The sequence below is a fragment of the Carcharodon carcharias genome, chromosome 6, assembly GCF_017639515.1.
Source record: "Carcharodon carcharias isolate sCarCar2 chromosome 6, sCarCar2.pri, whole genome shotgun sequence".
NCBI classification, from domain to species: Eukaryota; Metazoa; Chordata; class Chondrichthyes; order Lamniformes; family Lamnidae; genus Carcharodon; species Carcharodon carcharias.
The window spans coordinates 49,327,649-49,341,967 of NC_054472.1; positions in this window are offsets into that span (position 1 = coordinate 49,327,649).

Here is a 14,319-nt window from a genome sequence, read left to right on the forward strand (position 1 = left end):
AATAAAAAATGAAGCATCATGAAAATGAGACCTTCAGCCCACTGTGCCTGCACCTGCTCTTTCTTTTACAGCATTAGGTAACTTGGAGTATAAGTGCTCCATCCTGGAGAGGCTGGGCACTTCATCATAATATTTAAAGCAGTTACCCATAGAGCTCAAAAGAGTCAGCAGATTTAACCCACTCACCTACTCATTCCCTGCCTCCATATAAATATTGGAGCTATTGATGTAATTAAAGTCGAATTGATAAAATCATTGTTTTGCCCACCAGAAGCGCACAGCAGGCCATTGCTAGCATGCTCTCCACAGTTTCCTGGTCCAGGTAACATCTCTAGAACAAACAAACAAACAAAAAAGATAAAAAAAGGAATGCTTAATTGGTAATATTGGTTTACATTAATCCAGGCGTGAAGGAATGACTCAACTACCAGCCGATGTGTACTACCTAAACCTTGTTGTCAGATCAGTAATGACAATGATGAGTGGAGCTCAGGAATTAGCATGCGTCTGAAAGCAGGCCTTTATCTGCACATTCATATAGCTTAGTGATTTTGGAGAAGGATTGTAATTTGTGGGGGCTTGATGTCTATTCTACCTTTTATCCTGGAGAAGTTTCCTATAGTATCAAAATCAAATTATGAGTCCTGTGTCAAAACAACAGATCAGTGATTTCCCACCTTAAACATTGCACTTTTTCCCTGGCTCATATTATTTAACCTGGTAATCTAGTTGAGGCCCATATTATGCTTGAAACAGAGAAACAGTGAACATCTCTTGTGTTCACTATTGTTATCATAGATATGCTCATTGCATATCAGTCTTCGGAATGATTCTTTGGCTTTTGACAGAGAATAGAGACTATTGGCATTGTAAATTGAAGTTAGGAACAAAGAAGCAGGAGAAAGTCATTCAGCCCCTTTAGCCTGGTCCACCAATCAGTTAGGTCATGGCAGACCTGTACCTTAACATCATTTGTCTGCTTTAGTTCCATATCTCTTAGCAACCTTTATCCCCTAACAAAAATCTATCTATATCAGTTTTGAATTTTCCAACTGACCTAGCCTCAACAGTTTTTTGGGGAAGAGAGTCCAGGTTTCCACTGTTCTTTGAGTGAAGAAGAGCTTCCTGACATCACCACTGAATGAACTAATTCCAATTTTAAGGCTATACCTCCTTGTTCTATACTCATCCACCAGAGGAAATATCTACTCTATCAACACCTTTGATCACCTTAAACACCTCAATTAGGCCACCTTCTATATTTAAAGGAATACAATGCCAGTTTATGCAACTACTGTTGATGCCATTATCAAGTGAGAAAGCACAATGTGGGGGATATGTCTTTTTCCTCTGCAATCGTTGCTTGTACTGCCTCAGTATCTCATGAAAGAAATGAAATGCTAGTCTGTCTATTTATAACCTGGAATTGCTTCGTACCTGGTTCCAGCAGCTATGAAGAGCACAGACTTTGCGCAGAAAAATTGGAAAGTGAATGAACAAGCACGTTATAGCCCTAGGGAATCCATTCATAATTAACAGGAAAATAACTTGTGTTTTAATTGTGCACATAACCATGGTCATACATACAGACCTGATAAAATCTCTTTATTCACCGACCACTAAATCTGTCGATTATATTCAAAGATATCGCCCAGCACTATATGTGTTATACGGGAATGATTCAGGCATGTTAACATTCTGAATTTCAAATTTATTTGGAACTTATTAATTACCTCAAATGCTACCTCTCTGGGTAAAATGTGGGTCTGTATAGATGCAATGAAAAAAATCACTTTCCTACAAGTGTGAAAATGAAGGGTACAGTATTGTTAATTTTTATAATTTAGGTTGATCCCTCGTTCCAGTACAGAAAGAGTGCTGTGCTGTCAGAGTTGCAGTGTTTCAGATGAGGTGTTGGACTGATGCCTTGTCTGTATATCCAAAGATGTCTAAAAGATTCCATGGCACAAATCAAAGAGGCACAAGGATGCCTGATGCTAATGTATACCAAAAAATCTGAGACCATCAATCATATCTGGTTCATGAGACTTTGGTTTCAGCAGTTCAGTAAAACAGTGGCTACACTTTGCAAAACTAACCCACTGGATGTAAAGGGCTGGATTTTCGCCAAGTCGGAATGACTTGGGAGTCCTTTAAAAATGGCAGAGGCCCCGATTCCCAAACCTATTTCCAATTTTTGGGAGTACCTTTTAAGGGTGCAGGCTGGTTCAGATTGTGAGCAAGCACTCTGAACTCTTGACCTGGCTGGCTCTGTTGCGGAGATAGGCATTTCCTAATCCTCTGCAATTTTCATGGAATCAGGCCAGCTTTTCAAAGAGCCGTGGTTCATGGAGCCTCAGCAGTGCCATGAATAATAGTCTGCTGGAGAGGGCTTTTGTAAGTTCAAAAGGCCCTCCTTATGGCCCCCGTGCCAAGGAGTGTTTAGGGAGTGAGGGGGTGTGAGTGTTGAGGTCTGGAGGGCCTTTCTATTTTTATTATAACTGGGACAAAGTCCCATAGCACCAACAAGTGGGGTGGGGGGGAGCCTTTAAAATTGCCCACCTTCACATCTGGCAGTCCCTGTGGCTGCCTCCGAATTTTCTGTCAGATTGGCTGGCCCGACAGCCCCCACCTGCTCCACCCTCCACACCCGCGCAATGAAAATCCAGTCCTTGCAGGCACTCATCCAAGGCGAGCAGGCCTAGCTGGGAATTTTCCTGACTCCAGCTACTCTCCTCAGGCTTGAAAACCCAGCCCAAAGTTTTATTGGGGTATCCTGATAAGACGTTACATGAACGTGGTGGCGGCAGTGGCCAACACCACCCAAGCACGTTATTTTGCAGGTAGGTTTACTATGTGTTTTGCAGTTGATTGTCAGTAAAGATAATTACTTCCTGCCAGCTGAGGTGAGCTAGCACGCTTTCTCTGCGCATTCTTGTCAATCGTTCATGCATAGCACTGTTAGATCAAGGCAGGAAAACAGTTGCTGCCGATGCCAAAACCTCTGTCAGCGTCCCAACATGACCCCACCTACTATTTCTGAACTTGGAAATTGTTTCTCTCCTTTGCTATTTGTAAAATGCTCCATTATTTAATCTGCTCTGATTTCTGCCAACAAAGCGACACTTTCAATTATAAGGCAGGATCGCCGCAGATTTGCACAAAATGCAGGGAAAAGGATGTTTTACCCAGTGGTCCCAATGGTGGGTTTCGCCCCATTTAGTCCCATCCCTGGTGCATCCTGCCTCATTAATTATGCATTCACAGGGAACACACCAGCTCGTTGGTGGATGGGATTGGATTTGCCTGCCATGCCGTAACCTCAGTGCTTCCTCACTGCGGGCGCCTTATTTAAAGTACACCAGAGAGCAGCCGACGTCATGTTTTCAGACCAGGACTGCTCCAGGCAACAGATGGCCCCAAAAGCAAAGACGATGGCAGCCCCCAAATTTAGTGATGTCTCTCTAGGCGCCTGCTGGACAGAGGGGAAGGCCGCTGCGATGTCTTCTACCCCTCGCTTTGGTCACAGAAGGTCCACCTGAGTCGCCAATCTGATCTGGGAGGCAGTGGCAAAGGCGATCAGCACCATCGGAGTACAGAGGAGGTCAGCCTGCAGGAAAAGGATGAATGCTCTCAGTTATTCTGCCAGTTCATTACTCTCAACTCACACACTCACAAACCCATCACACATCCACAGGGATCTCACACCGCAAGGTGTGACTCTCAAACACATCCTCACATCTCCATCAGACTCACAGGGGAGGTGGTGGCTTAGTGGTGTTGTCACTGGACCTAGTTATCCAGAGACCCAGGGGAATGTTCAGGGTAATGCCAATGGCAGATGTTGGAATTTATATTCAATGCAAACATCTGAAATTAAAAATCTAATGATGATCATGAAGCCATTGTTAATTGTTGTAAAAACCATCTAGTTCATAATGCCCTTTAGGGAGGGAAATCTGTTATCCTACATGTGATTCCAGATCCACAGCAATGAGGCTGACTCTTAAATGCTCTCTGAAATGCCCTAGCGAGCCAAGCAGTTTCTCAAGGGTAATTAGGGATGGGCAATAAATGCTGGCCTAGTCAGTGACGCTCACATCCAATGAATAAAAAAGGCACATGTCCCTTGAGCTCACATCCTTATCCCATCCATGGCTCCATGTGCCACACTGACATGCCATGCAGTGCCATGTGTCCTGCTTGCAGGCTCTCCATCTGTTTCCATGCAGGCGTTTCCATCAGGGGTGGAGTGGCTACATTAGGCCCTTCACTCACGTTGAGGAGCATGTCATGGCGCTGACTGGTGAGGACGTGGATCGTGCTTGCATCGACCATGAGGCCGGCAGCGAACACCCACATGAGATTCCTGCACAAAATCATCTCTCTCTCCACGTAACTGTGAGTGCTCTGTCCTGCTTTTGACTGTGCTGCATGGACTAATTATCTCTATGTTGGTTCACAGGCAGCTTTGCCAAGTGACTGGCACCTCAGCTCCATTGAGGTCCTCACCTCCTGCTAAAAGGACACCTTCTCCATTGAAGAGCTGAAAATAAGCAGCCTGGAAGATCCATCACAGCGCTTACCCACACCCTCCACCAGCGCAGAGATACACACCTCGGTGGGACTAGTGCAGAGCAGGCTTGGGTTCACAATCTGGTGGTCAGCACATGGACACACATCTGCAGAAGGAGGGGGCAGGTTCAGCCAACCCCCACCCTCCCCCCGGCATGCAGAGAACTGCTGAGGAAGAGGTACCTGAGAGGTCTGAGTCATGATGAGCCTCGGCATTTGGCCTTCCAACTCATCATGGTGAGTCAGCAGAAGGCAGGGTGACATCATGTAGAAGCAGTCCATGTCCAAATGCAGCAAGACCTGGACAATATCCAGGCTTAGGCTGACAAGTGGCAAGCAACATTCATGCCCACAATTGCCAGGCATTGATCATATCCAACAAGAGAGAATCTAACCATTGCCCCTTGACATTCAATGACATTACCATCACTGAATCCCCCACTATCAACATCCTGGAGGTTACCATTGTCCAGATATTGAACTGGACTTGCCATATAAATATTGTGGTTACAAGAGCGGGTCAGAGACTAGGAATCCTGTGATGAGTAACTCGCGTCCTGACTCCCCAAATCCTGTCCACCATCTACAATGCATGAATGTGATGGAATACTCTCCATTTGCCTGAATGAGTGCAGCTCCAACAACACTCAAGAAGATTGACCCCATCCAGGACAAAGCAACCTGCTTGATTGGCACCTTTTCCACGAATATTCACTCTGTCTACCACTCATGAATAGTGGCAACAGTGTGTATCATCTACAAGATGCACTGCAGAAACTCACCAAGGATCCTTAGGCAGCACCTTCCAAACCCACAACCACTACCATCTGGAAGGACAAGGGCAGCAGATTTATGGGAACACCACCACCTGGAATTTGCCTTCCAGGCCACCCACCATCCTGACTTGGAAATATATCACCATTCCTTCACTGTTGCTAAGACAAAATCCTGGAACTCTCTCCCTAACAGCACTGTGGTTGTACCTACACCACAGGGGCTGCAGCAGTTCAAGAAGGCAGCTCACTACCACTTTCTCAAGGGCAATTAGGGATGGGCAATAAATGCTGGCCTGGCCTGCGATGCCCACATTCTGTAAATGAATTAAGAAAAACCTGTTAGAAGCCCTCAACAAAGTGTCATGCAAGTTGGAGGAGTGCGTCCACCTGTTCTCTGATGAAGTTGTGCTCACGTGCATATGGAGGTTTCCATGGGAAGGATGGCTGTAGCCATGGAGACCCTGGTCCAACAGAATGAGGAGATGTACGCAGACTTGCACTCCAACACAGTAGTTCCTGCAGTGGCAAGGCAAGAGGGAAATGGGGCACCTCAACGACCCTCCAGCTGCTCCTTCCCCTCAAAGAGTCAGGCTGCGTCCCCTGGACACCTGAAGGGAGGAGGAACAGCAGCTGGACACCCCTGAGTAATCTACTCAGCTATCTCACAGGATGTCCTCTCCCTCTGTGTCCCCTTTTCCTGTAACCCCCTCAACATCATCATCTGTCACCACAGAGAGATGGAGCAGCTGGCCCACAGGAGGACAGCCAAAGCAAGCTTGGGTCTTCAACGCCTCAGCTCTCCAGAGGACACACGCTGATGTCATCAGAGGCAACAGGGTCAACCACTGTATAGGCTGTCTCCACCCCTCCTGCAGATATCAGGGCAGCACCTAGAAGAAGTGGCAGGCCTAGAAAAGTTTAAAAATTCCTGATCACAAGTGGTTGTATGGATGAACACATTTTGTCACTGCCTGAAAATGTATTCACTTTCACTGAGTAATGTATAAAGGTGTCATTCAGTTGCATTTACAGGCTTTACGAGTCCCCCCCGCTGCAACACCTCCCCCACCCCTCCACTACCAGTTCAGCTGCATGCAGCCAGACCATGCGTGATACTGGATGGAGAGGTGTGCATGTGGCAGGGCCTTTTGGAGCCTTTTGCAAGCGTTCTCCCAGGCACACGAAGCCTTCCTCAGTCACACACCTCAATGTTCTGAGCATTTTCAATGGAGCCTGCTGGGGTTCTCTTTCAGTTGTCCATCTGAGCTGACCTGCATCTCCGCCCACCCACTGATCACACTCCCATGCAGGATCTGTGCCCGTCCAACATAAGGCTCTGCTCGCTTTCGATTTCGACAGCCATGGTAGCTGTTCGTTTTGTTCTCAGCTGCCCCGTCCTTTCCCCTCCCCCAGTCACCAATGTCCTTTCCCCCATCACATTTGACCCAGCATCACCTTCCACCTCCCCTCTGTCACCTACCAACCAGAACACTTGTCCTTCCAAGGTGTCCAGGTGAACATGCTTGTTCCCTATCTTCCTGAGAATCTGACCCTCATCCACATTGAGCTCCCCAACCTCCTCCTTCCCACACCCAGTTTCTGTATCTACCTCCCAACCAATCACCCTCATCATCCCTTCTACCACTACTGTTGCATGCTCACTCTCTGACCCTTCTGCCTCATTCTTCCCCCGCACACTCACCATTCCCTCCTACCATGCCCACCCTCAGTTTGCTCCCGGGAGGCAGTCCTTGACTCTCCCTTGCACATTCACCTGGCCATCCACCCCCATCCTTACTCCCTCCTCCAACCTTCCTCCTCCACCCTTACTCCCTCCTCCTCCTGGACTCCTTCCCCCTTCTGAAGTTCCTCCCCATCCAAACTCCTTCCCCCTCACAAGTCCTTCCCTCCTCCGAACTCCTTCCCCCCTCTGAACTCCTTCCTTACACCTTACTTCCCACTTATACCTACCTCCCCAGATGCCCCATTTTCCCCCATTAGCCCTCCTCCCCCATACTCCCTCCCCCACCAAGCTCACTCCCAACACCTTCGTTCCCCTCCCCCCTCCCCCCACTCTCAGCCCCTCCTGCAGCACAACATCCTCTCATGCTCACAGCTGGACCTTCCTCTCTTCCCAGACCTTCTTCTCTCCCCATCACTGACCATCCATAGCAGCCCATAGCCCAGACTGTGATGTTGCCAAGCAGACCCCAGACATCAATGGAGACCTTTCACCTTCCATGAGCTGCTTTGCGGTGGAACCATGACCATGAGAATCCACCCAGCATGTGATGCACGTGCTCCTCCAAGATCTGGTAGCTGTAGGGCTCCAGCATCTTCTGCTCCTCAGATGTCCGCAATGTGAACAAGGCCCTAACAGTATGTCTCGACTTCTACATGTCACAATTATCCAGACATGTTCTCAGCTGGCATGTTTTCCAGCCAACATTGGCGGTAAATTTGATGTAGGGGAATGATTCTGTCGAGCAGGCAAGTTGATGAGATGTAAATGCAGTGAAATTAGGTTCCCAATGTTGGATGGCAGGAAAGGCGAGCCACCATTGATGGGCAGAGCGGATGATGGCTAACTGGTTTTGCGACTATGTGAAACTGATTATTGGCCTTCCTGACATATTGCCATGCCCACCCCCCACCTGCCATGAAGCCCGTCACCAACGGGGGCGGAAATTTCCTGCCATTGTCTTTGCTGCAGCCTTGGGTCCCTCCATAAAGAATTGCAGTTTGAGTCAGGCAAGGTCAGACTAGCCACAGGATGGTTGCTGTCAGCATTTCTCCTGGTATTTTATGTAGTGTACTTACATTCTCACTGTTTGATAGAAAAATGTTTTTCTAATCTGTGCACACACCTCATGTCTTTTGGTCTAATTTTACATTATAATTACTTTGCTTGCAGTGTGCTATCATTAACGAAGGTAATTTGGCCAGAAATTCTCCTAGAGAGAATTTGTAAAATTTCAAAGCTGAGAAATGTGCAATATATTTCCCTTGATGATTTTCTCTTCTCCAGAATGCATTGATTCCTTGCTGGGGTGCACTTCTGGGGATGCTATATACTCCGTCATAACTTGCTCAAGAGCTAATTAATCATGTCAATGAGGAGATTTGTTAATGAACACCAGAACACCATTCACTACATGGAGGTTTCACTGATAAAACCAATCCTGTCCTCAGTGAATGCCCACACTTCTAACAGGGAGGTTTCTGGATAGTGATCAGGCTGATGGTCCTTTCCTGAACCCAATCCTGGCTCATATTGTCATTATGGCTGATGAAAGTTAACAGTCAGGGAATCCCCTGGAAGGGGTACTATTCTGGTCTTCATGTCTCAGGTATCATTAATTAATTTCAATAGGAAATCTCTCAGTAAATTGTCACATTGATTGGGGAGGGGCTTGTTGTAATTGACATGGACTGCAGTCAATCAGGAAGGACAAGTCTTGAGCATTTCCAACCCAATGGGCCAGAATTTGCTGCAGCGGGCATCTTACAGTAAGTGACATGATTTAGATTTTATTCTTTACCCTTCAGCTCCAATTAATTTGTGCCAAAATTTGCTGGAAGTGCAAGCTGCTGATGCTATGGGGTATCTGGGACCTTGGTCAATGATGGGACCAGTAGTCTATCTCCTTACCATAAAAGGTAAGGATAGAGAAAGAAACAGCAAACGATGGAAAAGGAAATATTGGGTGAATTACGTCAATTTAGATGCAGAAAGAAAAATAATGAAAGGATTAAGAGAGAGAGGAAAAAAAGAAGAAAGTGTAAGAAAAAGATTAAATTCACAAAACCTCTAGGAGTAAGACTGCACAGTTTTAATTTGGCCATTCTGTGTATCTGTATAGCACTGCAGGAACATAAATCCTGTCATTAGAAAAGTCCATACATTGTGAAACACCAGCCCTAATTTTTGGCACTCATGGAGAGATTAATGGTGAGTTCTGTTTTTTTGCAAGGCAAATTCTTCAGCAATGTGTAATGTTTCTCTTCCCTTTCCCCACCACAAATTGCTGGATGTTTCATACACAAATAATAGCATGTACCTTTAACTCTTTTACTTGCAGTTATTTTCCCAACAAACTCCAGCAAAATATAGGGAAGAGTTTTTCCCATGTCGGACGGGGTGTGCGTGAGCGAGCGCGGGCAATCGCCATTTTAGGCGGGCAGGCCAATTAAGGCCGGCCCAGCGTGTTTGCCGACTCGCAGAGATGGCAGGAGTGGGCGGGCGAAGGCAGATTGACAATTGCTGCTGGGTCGAATGGCAACCTGGCAACCTGTTTAAAGGCCAAGCTGCAGCCGCACCAAGGCTGCTGTACATGGCCAGAGGTCGAGGCCAAGGCATATCGAGGCTAGCCATGCAGGAAGGTAGGGCGGCTGAGCCCAGGTTTTCAGACGAGTGCCTTGCTCTCCTCCTCGAGGAGGTGACAGCACGGCCGGATGTGATTGTCCCCGAGGACGGGAGGAGGAGGCCACCAAGCTTGCGTGGTAGGAGGTTACGGAGGTCGTGAGCTCCCACGACGTGGTGCGGTGCTCATGGACCCAGTGCCGCAAGCACTCCAATGACCTGCTGCGCTTGAGAAGGGTGAGTAGCATGTTGGCATCATTCACTGCACCCATCATATAACCTTCTCCCCCGCTGGCAGACCACCCAAGTCTGAGTGGCCTGAGTGCAATGAGTTAGTGACAGCATGTGTCCTTAGCTGGGCGGCCCACCAGAGATTGTCTATGCATTCGTCAGCATGACAGAGTTGAGATGAGATGGGTTCTGCACCCGCAGCATGTGGTACAGTGACACCCACAAGACTGTAGTGAGTTCAACCTGGAGGAGCTAAACCCAGGTGGACTGGTCGAACTTCACAACATGTGGGAGTCAGGGTGATGACATGGTGTGAGGGGATCTTCAAGGTCCTGTGGCACAGGTGGTTGAGCTGCTCCACGTCATTGTGCCTCCTTGAAACGGTTGGTACAACTCTGTGCTCCCAACTGTGATGGAGGCAGCATGTGGGCGGGGGTTAGTGGGGGAAAGGACACACCAAGCATATTAGTGTGAATGCCAGCCACCAGTGGGGGAAGGATGCACTGCAGACCTGCAATTGCCAACTGGGCTTGGGGTGGGCCGGCCACAAAGAGATTGATGGTCCAAGTGTCACTTATCAATGCAATTTTTTCATTCGCAGGAGAAGAATTCTCATAACAGTGCCGAGCGGCTGAGGACTGGCGATGCACCAGGCCAGATATTGATGCTCAGCTGCTTTGAGCAGGAGGCGCTAAACCAGGAGAGGTGACACGCGCCCAGGTCCACTGGAGCCAGAGAGGTTGGGGTTCCACGGGCAGGTAGGTATGGCCAGCACTCATGTCACCAGTAGTCTCCCAACATCCATGGCAATGCTGATTGTTGAGCGAGTGACATTACCAGCATGGCTTGCCCAGTGCGTGTGGAGTGATGAGCGCTTGATGATCCGGGTGACAGGCATGTACATTGACATTGCTCGCAGGCTGATCAAATTTCCTTTCTCTTCCTTTTAGCATCATCGGTGCACAGCCAGGAGCAGGAGCATATGAGGCCCCCTCTGACACCTGAGGGGCATGAAGTTGCACCATTAGAAACGTCACACCATCTCTGCCAGGCAGGCCCCAGCGCAGACACTGGCACCTCAGTGGGTATCATATCTTTGGCTAGTATACTGGGTCACAGCGGTGAGGGCACTTCACAGTCACTGGAGCAGCTGGTGGAGACAGAGAGTGCCGATGGCGCCTGCAGTCGGAGGACTGAAGGGGCCCAGACACATGCTCAGTCCGTTGCTGATGATGAGCCTCTGGAGATGTGGGCGATGCAGCCAAGTGCTGACAGGCCGGGTGTACGGGACCACCTAGTGGAGATACATGAGGCTCTACTTGGCTTGGTGTCAGTGGTGGAAGAGTCTACGCAGTCTGTAGCCGATGCATTGAGCCTCATGGCTGAGTGCCAAGCTCCCTCCATGGAGAAGCAGTTCCAGGGACAGGATCAAGGGTTCCTTGGGTTGCGCTCGGACCTGCAATCCCTCACAGGGGCATTGACCTCATGTGGTCAGTGCCCATGTGGGCGGTGGTTTGGGCACCAGGTATCTTACCTCAGTGCCTATCCATCTACGGTGAGCAGGGACGGCCAAATGGACCTCACGTCAGCGGAGCAGCTTCCTGTGGTCTCTGCTGGCACCTCTCAGGGCACTGAGGATGGGAGCGGCAGCTCCTCCACCCCTCTGCCAGTGACCTGACCAATGAGGCTATGACGACTGGGGAGATGCCAGCTGCGGAGCTGGCAGTTCCCTCTCAGGTGGGTCCATTGCAGGCTCAACAGCCCAGAGGACATCTGCCAAGGTCATCGAGGCCAACAGGTCATCAGAGCGAACAGGTTGTCTCAGATGCCACTGCCAGCGAGGGGGTACCACAAAGATGTAGCACCTGCAAACGTAAAATGAAGGCACCTTAGGCACATCCTGGGTTCATCACTGGTGGTTTTTTGTTGGCCCCCCTATGAGTTCTTTCTGATTGTATGTGAAGCGCAACACCATTTTATTTCTGTTATGTCAAGAGACTTCTGTTACAGCATTAAATTTATGTCATCTAAAATGGCTGGGAGTGCCTCTTTTCCTGGGCAGGTGCATGGATTCCTGAGATTTGATGCGTGATTTGTGTGTCATTTACATTTATTGACCAGGCCATTCATCAATTCTCCTATCCAGACATATTTGCACTAAGGTCTCCAGGATGGAGGATACAGGCCAGGCTTGTGTTGGAGATCCATATTTGCTGTGCTAGCTAAAGGTTCCTTAGATTAGAGCGTCCCAGGTGTCCTTGCCTCCCTGGAGCATGCCCGGGTCAGCCTGTGCCCTCTCATCATTTCCCTGTGCGTGCTCATCTGCGGACTCACTGCTGGACTCGTTGTGCTCAGCCCCAGCCACTCCGTCAACATCTTCTTCATCCACAGCGTCCCCACTTTGCAGAGCTAGATTGTGGAGAGCACAGCAGCAACCACTAACAGCAACACTTGATCTGGGGATACTGGAGTGCACCCCCAGAACAGTCCAGGCATTTGAAGCGCATCTTGAGAAGACCAATGGCACTCTCCACCACAGCCCTTGTGGAGGCAAGACACCTATTGTACTAATGCTCAGCTTCTTTTCATGGATGGCGGGGAGGAGTCATAAGCCACCTTCTGAGGAGATAGCCCTTGTCACCCAGCAGCCACCCATCCAGCCGGGCTGGAGCACTGAAGAGCCCCGGCACCTGGGCGTGTCTGAGGATGTAGGCATCGTGGGAGCTGCCTGGGTACCTTGCACAGACTTGTAGAATCAGCATCCTGTGATCACACACTGTCTGCACTTTCATGGAGTGGAAGCCCTTCCTGTTGATGAAGGCACCGGGCTCACCTGCTGGCGCCTTGATGGCCACATGTGCACAGTCTATAGCACCCTGGATGCATAGGAAGCCAGCAATGGCCGCGAAGCCTCTGGCTCGCTGTGCCTGGCTGGTCTTGTCCCAACGGTAGTGGATGAATGTCAATGCACGCCTGAACAGTGCGTTTATGACCTGCTTGACACAAGTGTGGACAGCTGATTGGGAGACACCACAAAGATCACCCACCGACCCCTGGAAAGAGCCGGAGGCATAGAAGTTGAGGGCAGCTGTGACCTTTAGAGCCACTGGCATGGGGTGTCCACCCACACAGTTAGCGGAGATCTCTGGACCAATCATCTGACAGATAGTCTCCCTTGAGAGACGCTCCTTCGGCATTGCACCTCAGTCATATTGAGGAAGCTGCTTCGCGTTCTGTATACACTAGCAGCAGGATAGTGGCATCTTCTGCGGCCCCTTCCACCTTGGACTATCTCTTGGCCCTGCACCACTTGTGCCTGCGCCTGTCCTCCCAAAGGTGACTCTCCTGGAGGTTGAACGTGCACTTCTGGCCTCCTCCCCCTTCTAGCCCTCCCTTCCTCCTCAGAGGAGCTGCCTCCAGTGGAGAGTTCGACTCCCATTCCCAGGCTAAGGGAAGGCTTCCTAAAACCTAACCCCAAAAACAAATCCTCACTGCAAAGTGCTGACCTGAAGGTTGTGAGTCCAGTCCCAGCAGCTGCTATGCATTTGCAACTTTTCCACCTCACACAGGCAAGTTTCACTAACTTCTGAGTAGTAACTTTAAATGTCTGGATTCGTGACCCCACTGAGCCCTCTTCTCCCACCCATGGATGAGCTTCATGCAAATTTCTGATACCCACCTGCCCATTGTGCCCGTGCGATGAGACGAAGATCGCACGGGTGCCTTAAAATCCAGGTCAATTGGAGCCTCAAGGACCTTAAGTGGCCTGTTAATTAATGGCGGTCGCGCAACGGACATTGTCGCGCGCACGCCCACTGAAATGTCGCGATGGCGTGCAGTTACATCGGGACGCGGGCCTGATTTCACTGTGCGTCATTTTATGCGTCGGTTGCCCTACACTCAGGCCCCTAACACAAGGAGACAATCTCTCCAAGAAACCATTTTTTGATGATCAACAACTCTGTGCCCACAACTCCAAGGCCCCTGCAGTAACTCCAAGGTGTGTTTGCAGCTCTAGGTGTGATACCTGAAAGAAGTCTCAGTGCATCAGTTTGTGCAATTTCAACAGGACTGCCTCATTACAATTTTCATTCAGAACAAACATGGGCTGCACCAAGATTTAACAATGCAATCTTTGATGTGCTGCCAAGAGTGAGGAGTAGGAGAGAGATGCTCTTTTCCAGCAATCGGAGGAAGAACCCTGCTGCTGCAGCAAAGAAGGTATGGCTGGAGGTGGCTGAGGGTGTCAGCAGCAGCAACAGCAGCATTGTGTCATGCTCCTGCTTTCAGTGCAGCAAGTGCTTTAATAACCTAACCAGGTCAGGAAAGGTAAGTACATTTGCATATTCACTTACTTCATGTTCACACATAACT